General features: G+C 37.5%; 1 long non-coding RNA gene across 1 annotated transcript in view; it reads right to left on the bottom strand.

The window, feature by feature from the left end:
* Window positions 1-17779, bottom strand: part of LOC116183739 (uncharacterized) — a 57562-nt gene extending 39783 nt beyond the window's left edge. The window contains exon 1 of the long non-coding RNA XR_004148425.3: window positions 16663-17779. This is a non-coding gene — a long non-coding RNA (uncharacterized LOC116183739). The remainder of the gene's footprint in view (window positions 1-16662) is intronic.
* Between the last annotated feature and the right edge of the window lie 408 nt (window positions 17780-18187).

Below are 18187 nucleotides of genomic sequence, written 5' to 3'. Positions count from 1 at the left end.
TTACTGTGTGCATCATCTCATGAAATTTTTTTTATAGACTCATATTGCCACTGACAGTAGTATTGACATGCATGCTGAAAAACAGTTGCTTGGTGGAAACAAGGCATAATGAATAATGATAAATATCTATCCTAAAGGCAGATGGTACATGTCAAGTGCTATGTGAGTCACCTTTCTCTGTGGACTTCCTTAATACCTCACTAAACATATTGAGAAATGACATGAATAACATGGCAGGCAAGTCTGCAGATGATAGCACACATGGTTTTTTAATGAGAATTAAGCATTTACAGTTCTGTGAAGGTCATGGCATGGTGAAATTCATTGTGAGGAAAATGCAGGTGAAGTGGGAAAACATAAATGGATATTCATGGCAGGAGAGAAACCTGAAAAGTCAGTAGTGCACAGAGATATATAAATTCCCATTCAGATTTCTACTAATGAAACATGCTGTGCCTATTCTCTTTCACTAAACTTTACCACATGTCAACTTCAAAATTATTCTTCCTTTCATTTACCTTTGCCAAATTTTTTGCTGAAGTCATACTATCCTCCTTTCATGTCTATTCTTGCTTCTTTCCCTTCGGTTTCTTTTCTACCCAAATGTTTTTCATTTCTAATGCCAGAGCTTTCATATGGGCAAAGAAATTATTCCCATACACCAATTCAGTGGTCAGCATCCTCTATAATGCAGAACTGTGCAGTGCTTCCTCTTCCCACTATCTCCTTTGTTTCATTTGTTAGGCTGTGTTAGTGTGAAATGGAGGGAGAATAAAAGCATCTGGACAGAATGAGCTCCCTCCCTCCAAGGGAAGATATTAAATCATTGAATGGCTCTAACTGCATCTTGGAGGTTTTAGATGAGGCTGTCCCATCTCTTCCTTTGGCATCTCTGACATGTTCAGTGTCTTGATTCTTATGTAAGATTGAAGGCATCTGCTCCTCTGATTCTCCTGTCCTTGCATAATGATGCTCTATCTTCAATCACACAAGCTATTTATTTCATTCAGGTGGTCACTTTTCAAAGTGATTACCAGTGATAAATGGGGATTTTTCATTTAGTGTTACAACGTACTGAGAGCTTACACCTTCTTTGCTTAATCCTAGAAAAACGAGGGCTAGATCAGGTTTTGGCTTTGTTTCAAATGTTATTCATCAGGAAAAGCTGTTTTTATGACAGCAGTCATAAGATAAAATCAAGTGATTTCACAAAATAAACATGAAAAAAAACTACATTATGTTAAATAGCCTGAGCTGTGATAAGTTAAATTCCTTACAATGTGCATATTATTTTATGATTTGTTTTTCTTTCACAAGCATACATGTGGATCTGTGATCAGTGACAAATATACATTTTAGATTTTTTTAATTTCCTCTGCTTGTAGGCAAATTTCTGATATTTTCTGACCTTTAATTAGCTCTTATTTGAAATTATTTCATATTTGCTGTCTTAAAGTTTTTTACAGATGGGAGGTACTATATTCTGATACAAAAAATTGAAAGTCATATCAGTACCATTCTTTTCAAATCAGTATCACGATATGTATTTCAGCAGGTTATTTTATATTTAAAGGGCTGCACTGAAGATATAACAGGAAGGGCAGTAGGAACATAGAAAAATTTCTAAATCATAACAGCAGGAATCCAGTTAATGTTTATGAAAATGATGAGATAATTATCACCATCCCATAAAATTTCCCATTAGGGAATAATTCTGTAGCATGTGTTGTGCCAAGGTTGTGAAGTTACCTGTACAGATCAGGAGTGGCAAAACTGCAGAGGTTAGGAGAGGATGGGCATATAACTGTGCACTGCACTACCAGAATTTTACTCATCACTTACTAAAACCAGAGCTCAGCAGTGTCATTCTGCTCACTGCCATGGGAGAGCAGAATTAGGGAAAGCAAGATCAAAATTTCAAAGTAAATAGTAATGGCTTATTTTTATTGTAAGTAATTTTTAAATTAATAATTATTTTGACACATTTTCACAGAGGACAAAAAAAACTATGAAACTACCCAAATCTATCATTTCAGCTGTCATGGGACACTATTCTTATGCCAGTTATCCTATCCTGAGTCCAACAAACAAAGTATGTTTTGCTATGAAGATCAATGTTATTTGCCCTTTAGAAACAGCAGAGTAGTGTGAGATGCCATCAGAAAAACCAGGCAGTATTATCAGATGTTCAGAAGTAGCCAACATTCAATTTAGAAGAGGAAGGGAATACATAGGTAATATTTTCTGATCTAATGCAAGAAAAATCTCCTTCCTGGCCCTAAATCCAGCCATCAGCACAACAGTAAATTTGTCAGGCTGTCCAGCCAGAGCCATGATAGAAATTTTGCTCTGCCTCATAGAACGGGTAAGTACCCTTCCAATGTCCTCCTTCTGGCTCCTGCCAGTCCTTAGCACTTTGAAGGACCTCAGAAATTAATGGATTTGGCCCATAAAGTGTATGGAAAAGCAATCCTTTTTGATGCTGGCAGCGGAAATGACTGAATCCCTGGAGCATTCAGTGCCTCAGTTCAGTGATGACAGTGTTCTGGGTGATGCAAGGCAAGGGCACAGCTTCCTCTCTTCCTTGGCTCTGCGTTAAGGACACGCAGAGCTCATTTGCCAAGTTGGAATGGTGTTTTGAATATGCATGTGGAAAAAAAATATTCTGAGTTTGTTTGCTTTCTTTTAATATTGCTTTCCCAATATTTCATTTGCATTTTCCTCACATTGTGGTTGTCATAATGCTGAAATGCTAAGGAATATCTTCATATAGAACTTCAAGAAATAAGAGAGATTAGTTAGAGGTCAGTGATTGAGTAGTTTTGTACCTTGAGAAAAATAGAAAATATGACAGTAATAATTATGATCAAATCCAAATTGATGATGTGGACTGTTAGCTTTACAACAAGCAATATGGAATGCCAAGACTTTGCACCTGGATGAAAAGTCAGAGAACTCAAACAAGTCAAAAACGGTAAAGGAAGAGATATGAGGCTCTGTAAACATTTGGAAGTGGTTTTTTCTGAAGCCTGACTCAGTTCAAAGGCCTGCCTTCCTCTTCCTCTTCCTCTTCCTCTTCCTCTTCCTCTTCCTCTTCCTCTTCCTCTTCCTCTTCCTCTTCCTCTTCCTCTTCCTCTTCCTCTTCCTCTTCCTCTTCCCCTTCCCCTTCCCCTTCCCCTTCCCCTTCCTCTTCCTCTTCCTCTTCCTCTTCCTCTTCCTCTTCCTCTTCCTCTTCCTCTTCCTCTTCCTCTTCCCCTCCCCCTTCCCCTTCCACTTCCCCTTCCCCTTCCCCTTCCCCTCCCCCTCCCCCTTCCCCTTCCTCTTCTTGCTCTTTTGTGTTTTCCATGGCTCTCTCAGAAGACTGTGTAAGTAATGTCTGATGTGAATTATCCAGTCTGTACCCAGAATGATGCAAGTCTGACAGAATTCCCAGCACATTCCTGTTCAAGTGCAAAATAAGAAGATCAATCTGTGCTGGAATTCTAGTTCAGCTGATCTCATTTAGGAAAGACTTGCATTTTTCAAGTTCTTCTTCATCTGGCAATTGTGTAGTATCTCCCTAATGCTGTGAACTTCACCTTGTTCATTGAGAACATTGTTTAATGATTAATGCATTTTTGGTACAGTTGTGCCCCAAACACATTTTGGCATTTTTGACATAGGAATTTGAGGGTTGAATAAAGTCCTCAACATCTCACTCCTTTTGCTTTCTATTTTCTGTCATCTCTCCTGAAGTCCCACTTCATATTTTGCATTTCATCTGTGTGGAACTTATCCCCACCAGTATGTCATTATCTTCTCCAGAATTCACCACTTCTAGAGTTTGCAAAAGCCCTTCTCAGCTATGCTCAAGCACCATAATCATGAAAAAAAAGCAAACAAAAAAAAGGTTCAAAGACAAGCCAAATTTTCCATAGATGAATACGACCACTCATAAAGCAACACAGTCTTGTTCTCCTTTTTCTCATTCTTAGTTTCCCATGCAACCATTTGTTATGTATTATTCCCTATAGTTTGACCCTTCAATTCCAGCCTCTTTTAAATAATTTTACTCTATGCTCCCTGTTTTGTCAGGAGCTCTGTGCATTAGGTCATGATTCTTGGCAATGACCACAAATTGGGCACTCTGAGTTTTCTTGAGGGAAGATCATTGCTCATCTGTATTTTACTATTTCCATCCTTAGTATTTGAAAACTAATGATATTATTAGCATTCAATTCGCACATGGCCATAGACAGTGTGATTTCAGATGACCCATCAAATATAGAAGTGTTAAATGTTACTTTGAACTTTTTCAATAATATTGATTCTTCAGCATCCTTCAGCAGCTGCCTCCATTATCTAACCATTCTTAGGCTTTCAAGAATTTCTTATTATTGAAACTGTCTTTTTTTCTCATACAAAGTAAGCCAATTATTTCTTATTCTGCTCTATTTGACAAGAAAGGAAGGTGAGGTATGTCTATCTATATTCATAGTGCACTTACAAAGGCCTTCTTTTCCTACTGCTCTCTTTTTATCTATTTTTCTGCTCTCTGTTACAAAAAATTCTCCTTCCTCTTTCTGTCCCTAAATGTTGATAAAACAAAAGATTCAAAGCCAGCATGCCATTTTCTGAACAATTTCTTGAATATCAACTTTCTAATCCCCAATTTTAAAACTACTAGGCGAGCAGAGTCCACTGTGAAAAGCAACAGGAAACCAGGAGGATATTTAGGATCTAACTAAAAAGTTGGAATCATAGTTTTGAAGTGTAAAACCTTCCTGTTTCTAAAATAGCTTTTCTAGCAAGATGAAAAATGAAACAGTCTCATATCTGATAAAATTAAATCTTAAGCAATGCAGGATCTTGCTAGGAATTTTCCACAAGAATCACTAGACTCTTTAATATATCTATTCAAATTTCATCATGTGTAATGCCTCACATGATATTTTCTACTGAATGAGTTTTATATCATGAGGCAATAACATTATCTCTAAAGTCTTGTGTGACTTTAGATGTAGAAGGAGGTGCCAGAGTGATACTTGGAAAATTAAATTCAGTTTATCTATAATGGAGCAGCAAAGATAACTTATAGATACTGTCCCACCACCATGACTCAGCCCTGATCTGTGGGAACAGACAAGCTCTGCTAATTTTCTTGGCCCATACAGTTGCTGTCCTCACAGCAATTTGAAAGAAAAGGAAAATACAGCATTTTACTGCTCCAAGGAATAAGTCAGAACTGAGAGCTACCAAATTCATTACATGTATGGGACAACAAATTTTAAAATAAGAGGAGTTTTTTTCCTCCTAGTGAGATGATTAAGGCAGATGGACTGCACGTGCAAAGATGCATCTCAGAGAAGCAATTTGAATTATTTAGTTCTTTGCTGTTATTCTGACCAGTAATGTAGATGGTGGCAGGTCTCTGTACTGGACTCCTAGACTGCAAATAAAATTCATGGTGGTTTATGGTGTAAACATTTTTTTCAGCATTTTTTGAGACCTTGACTTTTTTCTTCTTCTTTTCTTTCTTTTTCCCCTTCTAGAAAGAGTAGAATAGGAACCTCACATAATTCACAGATCTTGGCTGCAGCTGCACTCAGGATTCTTCTCATTCTAGAAACATCAAACAAATCTTATCAAACTCCATTTCTCCTCCTCACAAAATACTCTACTGTTTCGCTCATCTGCACTTTGTTCTCCCCAAAGAAACTGTGATTGATGTTTTCTATCAGTTTATGCTAAACTACCTCCTAGGGTAATTTATTTTCTTAATAAAAGTTAAGAGCTGGTGGTTTGCTACTGCTTCCTTTGTGCTGCTAATCATCTTGATGAGTAGGCAGTCAAAACCAATTCTTTCCAAAAACAGGGGAAAAATGTGGAAAGCAGATACACAGACCTGCAGATAGGATGTTGGCAGACAATTTTTATTTTTATTATGCTTATGATGATTCAAGAGAACTGCATTGAACTCAGAAGGACTAAGAAGGCTTTGAATGAACTTCATGGTTTACCCAATTTGTGAACGTCTGTCCTAGAAAATATTGAGTATCCTTGCTTAAATACCTCTTAATAGATTTTATCCACTTGGAAAAAAAATAGAAGAAAAAAGTTGAATTTATAAAGAAGGACTAATGTTCAGTGTAACATCAATTTAACCGATTGATATTTAAGAAATACAAACATCTCTGTAGGTGTGTTTCTAAGGAGGAGTTCAGTTTTCTCAGTGATTCATGAGGTGGACCTACTAATATATAAATTAAATAATGAAAATTAAATGCTGGATGAAAAAAAGGTGAAATTTGCTGATCAAGAAACTTTAGATTATTAAATAACTATGATGGCTGCCCCATGGGTAACATCTTAAAGTGTGAGAAAATAAAAAGAAAATAAAAACAAAAATATAAGTAAGGAATGGACTTCAGGAAATTCTAGGGGTTTTTTAATTATAATTTTTATTTTTCTTCCAGCATTTCTCTTAATGATCTCATGAAACACTTTTATGCAAAATACAAATGACCATAAGCCCTGGAATTGCCAGTGAATGGACGATGAAAAATCCAATGACAAGCAAAGCAAGGACACTTAAGTCCATATGGATCACCTATATCTTTCCTTAATTAGTTCTGTAAATCCTGCTTGTACCAGAATAACCATTTCAGAACTGTTTACTGGCAATGCAGATACAAGAAGTGGAATGGGAAGTGTTTTTACTTTCAGGAAAGAGTTATATGTAATGTCATGTAAAAGCAGCTTTTATCACTTAATCATGAAGTTCAGATTTATAGAATCACTATTTGTCAAATTGTGTGTGTTTAGATTATTATTAGTCATAGAATTGATACATTTTCAGGTTGCATAAGACAAGATTTCCTTCCTCTGGCAGTGTAACTAGATGAGCATTTTGAGACAAGTCTGCCCTTGACCAGGAGTTTAGAGGGTGAAAGGGTTATTTCCAGTTTAAATTTTTTTAATGATTCCATGAAACATTGATCAATTTTTCAATGGAAACTTGGATGGATATGAATACAACTCTGTGTGTGTGTGTGTGTGTGTGTGTGTGTGTGTGTGTGTTTGTTTGTTCATTTTTTGGTTTTTTAACACACATGACTATGTCCAGAGGTAATGAGCAGACACCACTCCTTATCTTGTGTCAGAGTATGTTCTCAGTGCTGCCTTGGTGCTTCTGAAAAATGACTTTGAGATTTGCAGAGTGTGCAGATGGAACTCAGATAGTGATATGTATTTTGTAGACTGTCTCCTCACTACAGGGAATAATAACTTGCTGCATTCACTTTGTGCATTCTGGATTGTAAAGGTGGGTCAAGAGAAAAATGCTTCTGGTACAATTTTTCAGGATGCAATCCATCCTGAATTTAAAATCAGCATTTCTTTCCTAAAGATTACACTATTTTCTCTCAACAACATTCTTCCAGATATATTCTGCCAGTCATTAAATGTACAAATAAGGTGTTTGTACAAAAAAGGCAAAAAACCACCATATTTTCAGTTTCTCACTGATTATCTTATCCTAAAGTTACAAGAACTGAAAGGCATTATGAGAAATAAAACAACTTGCATAGTTCTGCCTGTACTGTATTTCCCAGGAATATATCAGAAGGATGTAAACAGTATTTTCTAACCATTTAAGGCTTGCAAATTCTGTCTCATAAAAGCTTTGTAAATAATTAATTAAAAAATCTGCTGTTCTCTACAAGCATTGTAGAAATAAATGTACCTCATTCTGAAAGCAAAACATTTTCTTATGCTTTAAACAGTACTTCTTTGAAACAGCACAATGCTGAACTATATAAAATTGTCATTTAGAGACCAATAGGAAGGATGTGCCCTGTAAAAAAGGGTTTACTCTTCAGTAAGCCAGTTTTTACATCTAAGATGTTAATGTCCAGTTGGGTACTTGTTTAAATTCAAATCAGCAGTTTCTTCTATCTTGTTTTCCCATCAAAATAAACTAGAAATACAATCCACTGTCCATAGAATTTAATCTTCACCTCTTCATGCCCAGACTATGAGTGAAATTAAAGCTCATCATTGACATTTCTGTTAGCGGTTTTTAATTGTTTTGAAAAATTACTGTAGCTGTTCTGTGCAGTTTAAAAACTATATAGTGGAATTTTATATACTGGTTGTAGTGGTGCAGCTTGCTGTTTCAGTTGTTCAGTTCACCTAGACCAAACAGCTGTGATATTGTATCATTTCCTAGCAGCTGACTGAAAGATTCAAAGGAATTTAAAACCAACATAGATGAGCCTATGCATTTAGCTACAGATGTGTGTATAAAGCTTTTTCCCAACCTTCCATCATCTCCAAGTAATTTCAAGGACACTGAATATTGGGTTAGCCAATATTCTGCCATAATGACTGCTGCAAAAGGAAAAAAAAATCCTTCCCTAAATAAAGAAAAGGTCTTCAAAACTTCTTGGAACTAGAAGTGATTTGGCTTTTTTTCCAAATTATGTTTTGGTTAAACATTACTTCTTTAGTGTGAGAAATACTGGTTTATATATGGGCATGAGTAATCTATATCAAGTCAGAGGAGAGGATAAAGAAGATAAAGGTAATGAAATTCCAGATTGAGCCAGGACTGAATAATAGATAGAACATAGAAGACAAAAGGATTCTTCTTCCTTGGTGTGTCTTTGTTTCTTACCTAATATGTAAATTTAATCCCAAATAATCTCAAACCAGTAAATAATTGTATGAAGAGTGACAAAATATATGAAACTGCTTTGACTCAAGCACCAGGACACCACAGGAGGAGGGACATTCAATATGTGATACAAGAACAGCCTTGAAAACAATGCATAGACTGGGAAAGCTAAGGACAGGTTGATTATATCACCTTCACTACAAGAATTCAGAGGCATTAGTTGAAGTCAGCAGGTGACAGATTCAAATGAAGTGAGAAGATATATTTATTATATGGTGCATAGTTACCTTATAGGCCTCTTATAGACCTGGATCTAAATTTCTATATGAGACCAAGAAGCACAAAAAAGAACGCGAAGACTGGAATACATCAAGAACTCTAAATGCATTATTCATTATAAATGCATAAATAAATTCATATATTAAATCCCTCTAGTGTCACCTGTGAGCTGTTAGCCCTTGGAAGAAGGAAGAGAGCTCAGATGGATTCCCATTGTATCAGTGTCAGTACCATGGTATCCTGCGCCCCTTTCCTGTGTTCTTTAGGCATCTGCCACTTGTCACTACTGGAAAAAGAGGACTAGCATTCATAGTCCTAACTAGACATCTGATCTCATCCAGTTCAGCTTTCCTTGTGCTTATACTCCTGGAACATAGAGTGGTGTTCTAAATGTGTTTGTGCATTCCAAACTGAAAAATTAAATTTTAATGCACAGAAAACAAGCTGATCCACGAACTGCAAATTGGTGCAGCCAGGGTTGCTATGAAATTGCATCCTTTTTCTCATCTGCCTCTGGGATGAAATAGAAGGCAAAAGATGTTTTCAAGGGTTTAAATGAATACAAGTGCTGCATGCAGTAGGTGCAAAGCAAATTGACCTCTGGTCCTTCAAAGTAAATGAAAAGTGATGTATCAGCCTGTGTAACCTGTAAGGACTCTTTCCATTACTCACACCAACCTAATGCAATGCCACAGTTTTGATACCTTACATCTTCTGTTAAATTTGTTTGAAATGGTCCTATTACTGCATAAGCGATTAGTGAGGTAACAAATAAATAGGCAAATGAAGATTAAACAAAAGGACAGAGATCTTGACTCTTTATTCCTTTTGTTTTTTCAGAACTTGCTGTGAAGTAGAATTACCCCTTTCCAGTGAGATCCATAGCTTTATTATGTACTTTCTCTACTGATGTATTAGGAACTACATTACATGCAGTCCCTGAATTACTGTGCTTCTTAGATGTTAAGGAGAGTTGTAGAGAACAAAGTTAGCTGCCTCATTTGTCATGTCTTTCTTCTATTACAACCTGTTTGCTGCTACCCATCTGTCATCCACATGAAAAAGAAACTCCTTAGTCTCTTAAATCTGCCCTGAAACACCAAAAATGAGACCTGCAAGAACAAGAAGAAATATACTATTGTGTATAATCTGGGATTCCAGAGAGTCTGGAAACTCCAGAGTCAAGGTGTGTTCCTTTCCAAGGTCTGAATATCCTCTCCCAGTCATAAACATCCCAAGGTAACAGAAGAGTTGGCAATATCAGATGACAAAATAGTTGTCCCTGGAAGGTCCGTAAGGAAGAGAAACTATATCAGAGAAAGGTAAGGCTGTTTCTGGCTTTATTAAGAAGACAGACCTTCCTGTGGAAAGCCAGTAGTCTGTAAACTGTCATGCTTCTCTAAAATAGTGACATGTGAGTTTATTAATGTCTACCTGTCACTTCCATATTCAGCTTCAGAACATTTCTCATACTGGTAGATTGAAGGAGCTGTGAGTGAGGGATCTGTCAAATTGCAGCACAACAAGCTATTTATCCTGTAGGAGTCAGACAATGAGAGTCTCCTCCTTCAGGGGATATCACTTAAACTATCTGTAAGCAAATCCTCACATACCACAGAATCACAGAATATGCTGTGTTGGAAGGGACCCACTAGGATCATCAAAGTCCAATTTCTGCCCTGAAGAGGACCATTTCCAAGAGTCACAACATGTACCGAAGGTATTGTCCAAATTCTTCTTGAACTCTTGAATCCTGTCTCTTGCTATACATGCAACAACCAGCACACATTTCATAAGGACACAGCATGAACAGCAGCTGATCATCTTATTCAAGAAATGTTAGGGGCATTTTTTACTTCCCCCTTGCCCCCTTCCCTTTTTGTTTTTAAATATTCTTTTCATTTCCATTCACCATTTAGCTGCCTGACAAGGTCCTGGTCCCAAGTGCTGAAAAAGATTATGTCCTGAGTATCTGAAATACATTAGCTAAAGTGGAGATTTTAGTAAATTAAGGAGTACAAGAGACAGCCTTAACATCCCTACTATAGACATCATGCCAGTGCACATATACACGCTCATGCATATGTCTATTCCCTTGGAAAATAACCTCAGCCTATGCTGTGACCACAACAGTAGAAAATAAAGCTGCTGTGCTCAAGCCATAACCCTGCAATTAATGCAGCAGGGAGCAGATCCAGCATCATCTGTCATCTGTGCAGAGTTAAAAGTGGAAGAACATTTGCTGTAACTAAAGTATTGGTTGAGCTCCTCTCATCAGAGAACAGCAATTTCCTTTTAAATGTTTACAGGGAAGGAAAAGTTATTATTTTCTGTTTTCATTCCTTTTTGAATTTTTTTTTCTCAAAGGACATAACATTTAAGCTGTAGCTTAAATAAATATTGTGAAAAATCTACGTAGCATGCTTTAGCTCTCTTGTTTCTACAGAGCTATCACTACCAGCTGAAATATCTTACCTCAGAAGGTAAAAATGTTTCATGAGATAACATTTTCCCTTCAGCCCCATGAAGGCCCAGTGGGCATATTTCTGGATGCACTTGAAAGCAGCAGAGCCAGCTGTGTACCTCTATATGTGAAAGGTCTGATCAGAGCAGCCTGATTTAAAAACCAACAGAATTGACAGAAAAATTGTTTTGCTACAACAGAACAATTCACAGCTCCAGTACAGTTTAATGCCAAGTTTTTAAATGCTTTAATGAGTCAAGTGGGCTAGGAGTCAGAACATGATGTAGCTGTGTGGCTTTGCGGCAGGGCCTGACATCCCCAGTCAGCCATAAATTAATTTTCACAAAGGCTAGATGAAGATATGCATAAAGGAGTAATGTGCCCTAATACTGTCAATCTTATCAGTGTGATATTGCATACACATTCTAACCATTAGCTATGAACCTGGGTAATGATTACAAATTAAGTAATAGAGTGAAATTAAGAAAAAATAAATTTTGGAACAAAGAGCTAAAAATGAGCGTGGTCTGCAAGGCAGGAGCAGTCTCAAATATAACCGTGGGAAATCTGATTTCCAGGACTACACTGGACAAGGAGCTAGTGCATATCCTGAGATATAAACCCTACTGTGGCAGGCATTTGGCCTCCAGCTTTAAAAGTTGTACAATATTGCTATAAGAGTGAGATTAAAATCTTTTAGAAAACCTTTTGTTTTGATTTTTTTTTTTTTTTCTGGAAAAGTCTGGTTTGTATACACCAGAACTTTTTTTTCTGTAGAAATACAGCATTTTTTGTGAAACGTTGCCAGAGAACTGTTTCTCATGCCTAGAGCAGAATCACAGGCAAATACCTGAAATGGTCACTTTCTCAGTACAGGACATGGGGCCACTCTGTCTTTGATGAAGCCAGACTTCTACATAGAAACAAATGAGTGAGGCTAGAAAGAAAACAAATGAAAGGGGGAGCCTGTGCCTGTAGGCTCCCCACTTACAGGGATGATCCTACTGGGACTAGAGGTCTCAGTGTCTGGGCCTTTTTTTGACTGACTTATATGTTTTCTGTAAAGGTGAGGTGTTAAAACAAGACACTTTTCACCATCCAAGAGAGATTGAGGTTAAGTACCTTGGAAACATTTTCAAAAAAATTGAGATAAGGCTGTACTTCAGGACTTGGATTTAGGCAGTCCTGAACTATAGGGAGTTTAAACAGCATCCTGACACATAAATACTGCATAGATCCTTCAAAAACACTGCAGTCTCAAGTGGTTTGAAACCAATTGTTTAGTTTTATGGACAGAAACAGTCATTAATTAATTACACTATTTATCCCTCACCAAATTAAGCTGGTCTGTTAATGGTGCAGAATCAATATAACCCATATAGCAAATTAACTCTATTTTGTGCATGTTTCCCATATTTTCTAAAAGCAGGGGAGCAGTAACTTGTTTACTTCTAAAGGAATTAGTAGAAACATGCGTTTCTTATAAAATTGTAACTCAAACACCCCCCAGTGAATGTGGGTGTGCTTATGAAATTCTAAAAATATGTATCTTCCCAGAAAGTATAGGGCATTATCAGTGATTCTTCTTTGCACAAAGACATGCTCATTGCTCCTTGGTGGCATCTGGCATCTTACAGAACAGAGCCCATCTGCTTGTGAATCATGCCATGCCGGTAGTTTGGGAAAGTTTAATTTCTTGGTTATTCTTGCAAAAGTGCAAAAGCCCCAGGGACAGTTGGGAGATCACTGGTCTGATCCATAAGGACCAGGCTCAAGAAGCAGCAAAACCCTGCCTAAGCCCTATCTCTCATTCAGCTGGAAGGTGGCTAGAAACAAAATAGTCATGGCTTTTTAGAGTCCACACACCAGCTGGGATCCCTACAGGGATGATAAAGAGGACACCAGGTCTCAGGGGCTCACTAAAAGGTGCCCCAGCCATTCAGACTAAATATGGATTTGATAGTCCTTCTGGGTTTGTTGCTGTTCCTTAAATGTCGTGTTGCTCTGACACCCTTGAAGTCAGCATGCCTTGCAATGACAATGTCTGCACCAAAGCAAGGCATCTGTGGGGCACCTCCAGACAGAAATTCAGTCACTCCTCTTAGCAACCTGTCTTTGTAAGAGTAAAGCCAGACAACTACACGACACCAAGCCCTAAAACTGCTACCTTACCTGAATGTCCCTCCAATGGAGAGGGGTATCCAACTTTCTTGTATGATACTTTTCTTCCTTAGGTTCCTTCCAGATCTTACACAACTCCTATTTATAAGACTCCATCCAGTTCAAGTTCATAGGGCTGAACTTATTCCATAACTTTAATAAAGTTCAGAGTGCTATGGATAATGTAACCTCACAGACATAATTCGAATGTGTGTTTTATGGAACCAAATAAATGTTTCCACTTAGTCCACCTTTAGCACTACTGAAGATATGACCCTTCATTATCCTGAACTGTAACTGCTAATATAAATAATTTATACATCCATTAAGAGAGTTTTCATAACAAAAATAGGTTTATAGTGCAATTCTATTATGTACAGGCTATTTGCAATTGAGACTGTAGGGTCAATAGATATTTAGACTTTTTATGAGCATCTCTTCAGCTAGTGCAGAAAGTTAATGTTTTTGTTGCCTTAATCTCTAATAATAAAAAAAGGGTAAAGAAGAAAATTATTCTTACTGTGAGTTTCTAGAAAATAACAGATTTTTTCCTTTAGTATTGCTGCAGAGAAAATGAAGAGAAAAGAAATTCCCTGCTCTAACACGTCTTTAAAAGTGTGTGCTGCTTTTCAACATGTGTCATTAAAGCTCCTTCTGTCACCGGTTGTTGTTTACACAGTTGCACTTCTACAAAACTTGAGTCACAAAAGAGAAGATACAAATGAAAATTTAATTAAATTAGGGAAATAAAATGAAGTTCAATCCATCCCCAGCTGGATGGCACTTATGTGTTTGTGTGGGTGCACACATGCAAGTTTGTGTGCATTTGCACAATTTTAGTGTGGGGTTTTTTCATGGCTCTTATCAAAATGTAGAGAACAGCTATTTCTGACACACTTCAATAGGACCATAGGAAGATTCTGCCTTCTTCATTGGGATCTAAAGATCACAGTCACATAGAAAAAGCACAAAAGATAATTTCCTTTCAGTGTATTAATGAGAAGAGCTGTTTTGTACTATAATGCATAACACTATATGTACATGATTGCAAATTTAATTTTTAACTAACACACACAAAGCTGAGGGTTTGCTTAATTAATCTCTGTATGAGCCTAATTTTTATCTTCTGCAGATGTTAGAGCAATGCCAATGGACCACACAGCACACAAGCTCTGCCAGGGATACAGAGGATGGACTTGCCTTTCTTGTGATGCACTGTCTGAAATACGTTCAGGGCACCTAAGACACCTGCAAAGAGCTGGCTGACAGAGCACCAGCATGATCCATGCCCTGCTTCAGCAGCAGCTAGACACCTTTTGAAATGGCAATAAAATGGTTGAACAGAGCTAAAGGAGAATTGGGGTGAGAATCAGTTTAGAAATAAGTCAATTTAGGTAAGGTAGGTGCCTGTATATCAGACATTCCTGTGGTCTCACTGAAATCAGTTCAGTCAGTGCAGATATGCTGCCCAGCCTTTAATTGCTGCCTCTGAGGCTTGTGTCTCCTTAAGATCCTGCTCATGTCCCATCTGCCAGTTACTTACAGATATCCTGCTTGTCCTTTGGCATCAGTAACCCTCTGTGTTAAGGAAGCTCTTTGCTAGCTATAGGGGCAGCTTAGTTATCTATTTGCATAGTCCCATGTAGATACCTAAAGGTAGGTCTGTGATCCAGCTGTGAATTCCTTACACTCTTCACAGAGAAACCAGCTAGGTTTGCATGAAAAATATTCTTTGGATTCTGAAAATTATATTTTATTATTCTGTAGATTTTGAAAATTATATTTTTTATTATATACAGTTCCTCTGATGTATGCCAAGTCTGGATGTGCAAATCCTTTTCTATGATGGAAATGCCTTGCAATGCCAGTAAGCATGGACTGAAGGCTTAGTATCAAAAATAATCACGGGATCTCTCCTGCAAAGCATATAACGTGTTTCATTAGAGGAAAGGCATTGCTAAGACTGAAAAGAGACTGCAGAGGATTATCAACACTATTTAGGGCTTTCAGCTTCTGAGTCATGAGGCAAGATTAGCGGCACAAAAAGAACAGAGATTTCACAGAACTCCATCCCATCTGGAAAACAGCATAACAGAGTCATGTTCAGAAACTCTTTGTTACTGTAACTAATTCAAAACCATGATGCCTTGATGTTGGCCTGCATTTGGAAAAGTGCTTTTAGCAGAAGTTCTGCAAATCTTCAAGTACCACAGTTTATTCAGACAGAAAGGAATCATCATTTTTTCAGTGAGGGAGAAATAACTACAAGGAAAAAATGTCCTCTATTTGTCCTTTAAACCTTTTGATTTTTGAATTCCATAAACCTAGGCTGGAGAGCTGTCAGTTTTACAGGTAAAAGTGTTTTAGTCTGAACTAAAAGAACGGTTTGGTTCTGTTCAGGAAGATTCCTCTACCAATACATTCCTTTGCCAGCATTATTTTTACTTTCCCTCCTGTAGACCGTGTTTCTGCAGCAGTATTGGCAGAAAACTCTTAATTTTTTCTTCTTTGTCTTCTGTTTTTTTCCTGTTTCTGGGATTCTTGTGCATAGGTGCAAGAAGAGACATAGACATAAGGAAGAAAAGTAAATTTAAAGAATCCAGAATAAAATGGGATATGATACAAGAGGGAATGAAGTTTTCTTCCATTCTTCATTACTCTTTTTCTTTAAGTCTGCAGTGAACAGTGATGTCCTTGAATGTCACAGCTGGGTGTTAGGAGCTGTGCTGGAAGGAGCTAAGACATTAAGTAGTATTTTCTCCTCCTGTGGTTCTAATTGCCAAGCAAAGAGAGCATAAGGCCACCTAAAATCATAAATGTAGGAGTTGTACAAAAAAGAGATTGCCAGAACCTGTTCATTTTTGTGCAATTCCACTTTTTCAAGTTTTACAAATTGTCACTTAACTGGCTAAGTTTTCATGGGTTTTCTGTCAAAATTACCTTCATTGTCTTTTACAATGAATTACCTTCATTGTCTTACACCTGCTTCTCCAGTAATGGATATTAGAGGCCAAGTCAACAACATACTGACTTCTTTCTTGCCCTTTGCAAGCCATGAGGTCCTCTGGTAAAAGTCTTGGCTTGAGGAGTTTGGGTGCCATACCTGATCAGCTGTAGCCATCATTCTGTGTACCCCTGTGTACATCTGAGCCATTTGCACAGCATAATTTCTCTTCTGGCACAGAATATTTTCACTGGAAACCTAATGGGAGAGATTAAGGTTAAAACATTCTAAACATTCTAAACCCAAAATCCATGGTCCTGGATCTGAGTATAAGAGCTGTCATTGTTTCAAAAAGAACTCCTTCAGGACATAAATAGTTCACAACCATTCGTTTTAATGACGTGCATTTTTCAAATCTTGACTTAAGGGAAGAGATTGCCAAGTTTATTTCAGACCATTATAGACCAGAAGCAATTTTGAGGACTTTATTGAATATTGCAGATTTATTCTGCAAGATGAATTTATGCAGATTTCAATAATAACAACAATATTGGGTAATTGAGAGACTTGGAACAGACTTGATGGATTATCACATTTTCCTGTCATTCTATGGCACACTACAGAAATGTATAAAATTATTAAATTGAAGTAAGATGTAATGGAGAAAATTTCAAATTACAAATGCAGCTCTTACTGAATGTTATTCAAAAGTGCAGTGCCACACTCCTGGGTCCTCAGGTCTGAAGTGTGTTAGAATTATTGATAAACTCCAATACTGTTTACATTGTTCTCATGGATCTATCAGTGTGGCATGTACTGAATGCATTAAAAAAATTGAAGAGCTGTCTCATCTGTCTTAATCTCTAAAACAACGTCTTTCTTGAGAAAAGTTAGGATTATACAAGAATGACAAGAAACTATACAAGAATTACAAGAAACTTTTTAACCCCAACTCATTCTTTATACCTCTAATTTTCAGAGTTTTGTATTACCCAAAGCTTAATCTCTATTCTCTGTATAGTGAGAAAGTGATTGGTATGATGTCCATTTCAAGTAGTCAGTAAGTGAAGAACCTCCCTTCTATGATGGACTGTCACATCTTTCAATATTTTCTTGACTGGAATTTAACAGAAGAGGTGCAGTCTCAGGAACTAAGGATTCTATAGCATCAAAGTATTAAAATTGAAAGAAAAATGGGATTGAACACTCACCTCCAGTTTAAGACTGCTAGACACTTTATTTGGAAAAATAGAGACCTGAGTAACAATAATGAGGAGAGGAGAGGAGAGGAGAGGAGAGGAGAGGAGAGGAGAGGAGAGGAGAGGAGAGGAGAGGAGAGGAGAGGAGAGGAGAGGAGAGGAGAGGAGAGGAGAGGAGAGGAGAGGAGAGGAGAGGAGAGGAGAGGAGAGGAGAGGAGAGGAGAGGAGAGGAGAGGAGAGGAGAGGAGAGGAGAGGAGAGGAGAGGAGAGGAGAGGAGAGGAGAGGAGAGGAGAGGAGAGGAGAGGAGAGGAGAGGAAAATAAAGACTATAAGTAAAAGAGGGAAAAGATCAGTATTGCTGCTGAACATGGTGCAGTATCGAACCAGAATTTCAGACAGTGATGCACAAAGCTGTAAGAGACTAAATTGGTATGAATAATCTCAATTTTTCCAGCATTCACCATTAAAGACTATCTCACCATTAA

The sequence above is a fragment of the Lonchura striata genome, chromosome 1 (genome assembly GCF_050655825.1).
Source record: "Lonchura striata isolate lonStrDom1 chromosome 1, ASM5065582v1, whole genome shotgun sequence".
Classification (NCBI taxonomy): Eukaryota; Metazoa; Chordata; class Aves; order Passeriformes; family Estrildidae; genus Lonchura; species Lonchura striata.
This window is presented reverse-complemented; position numbering and strand designations above follow the sequence as displayed.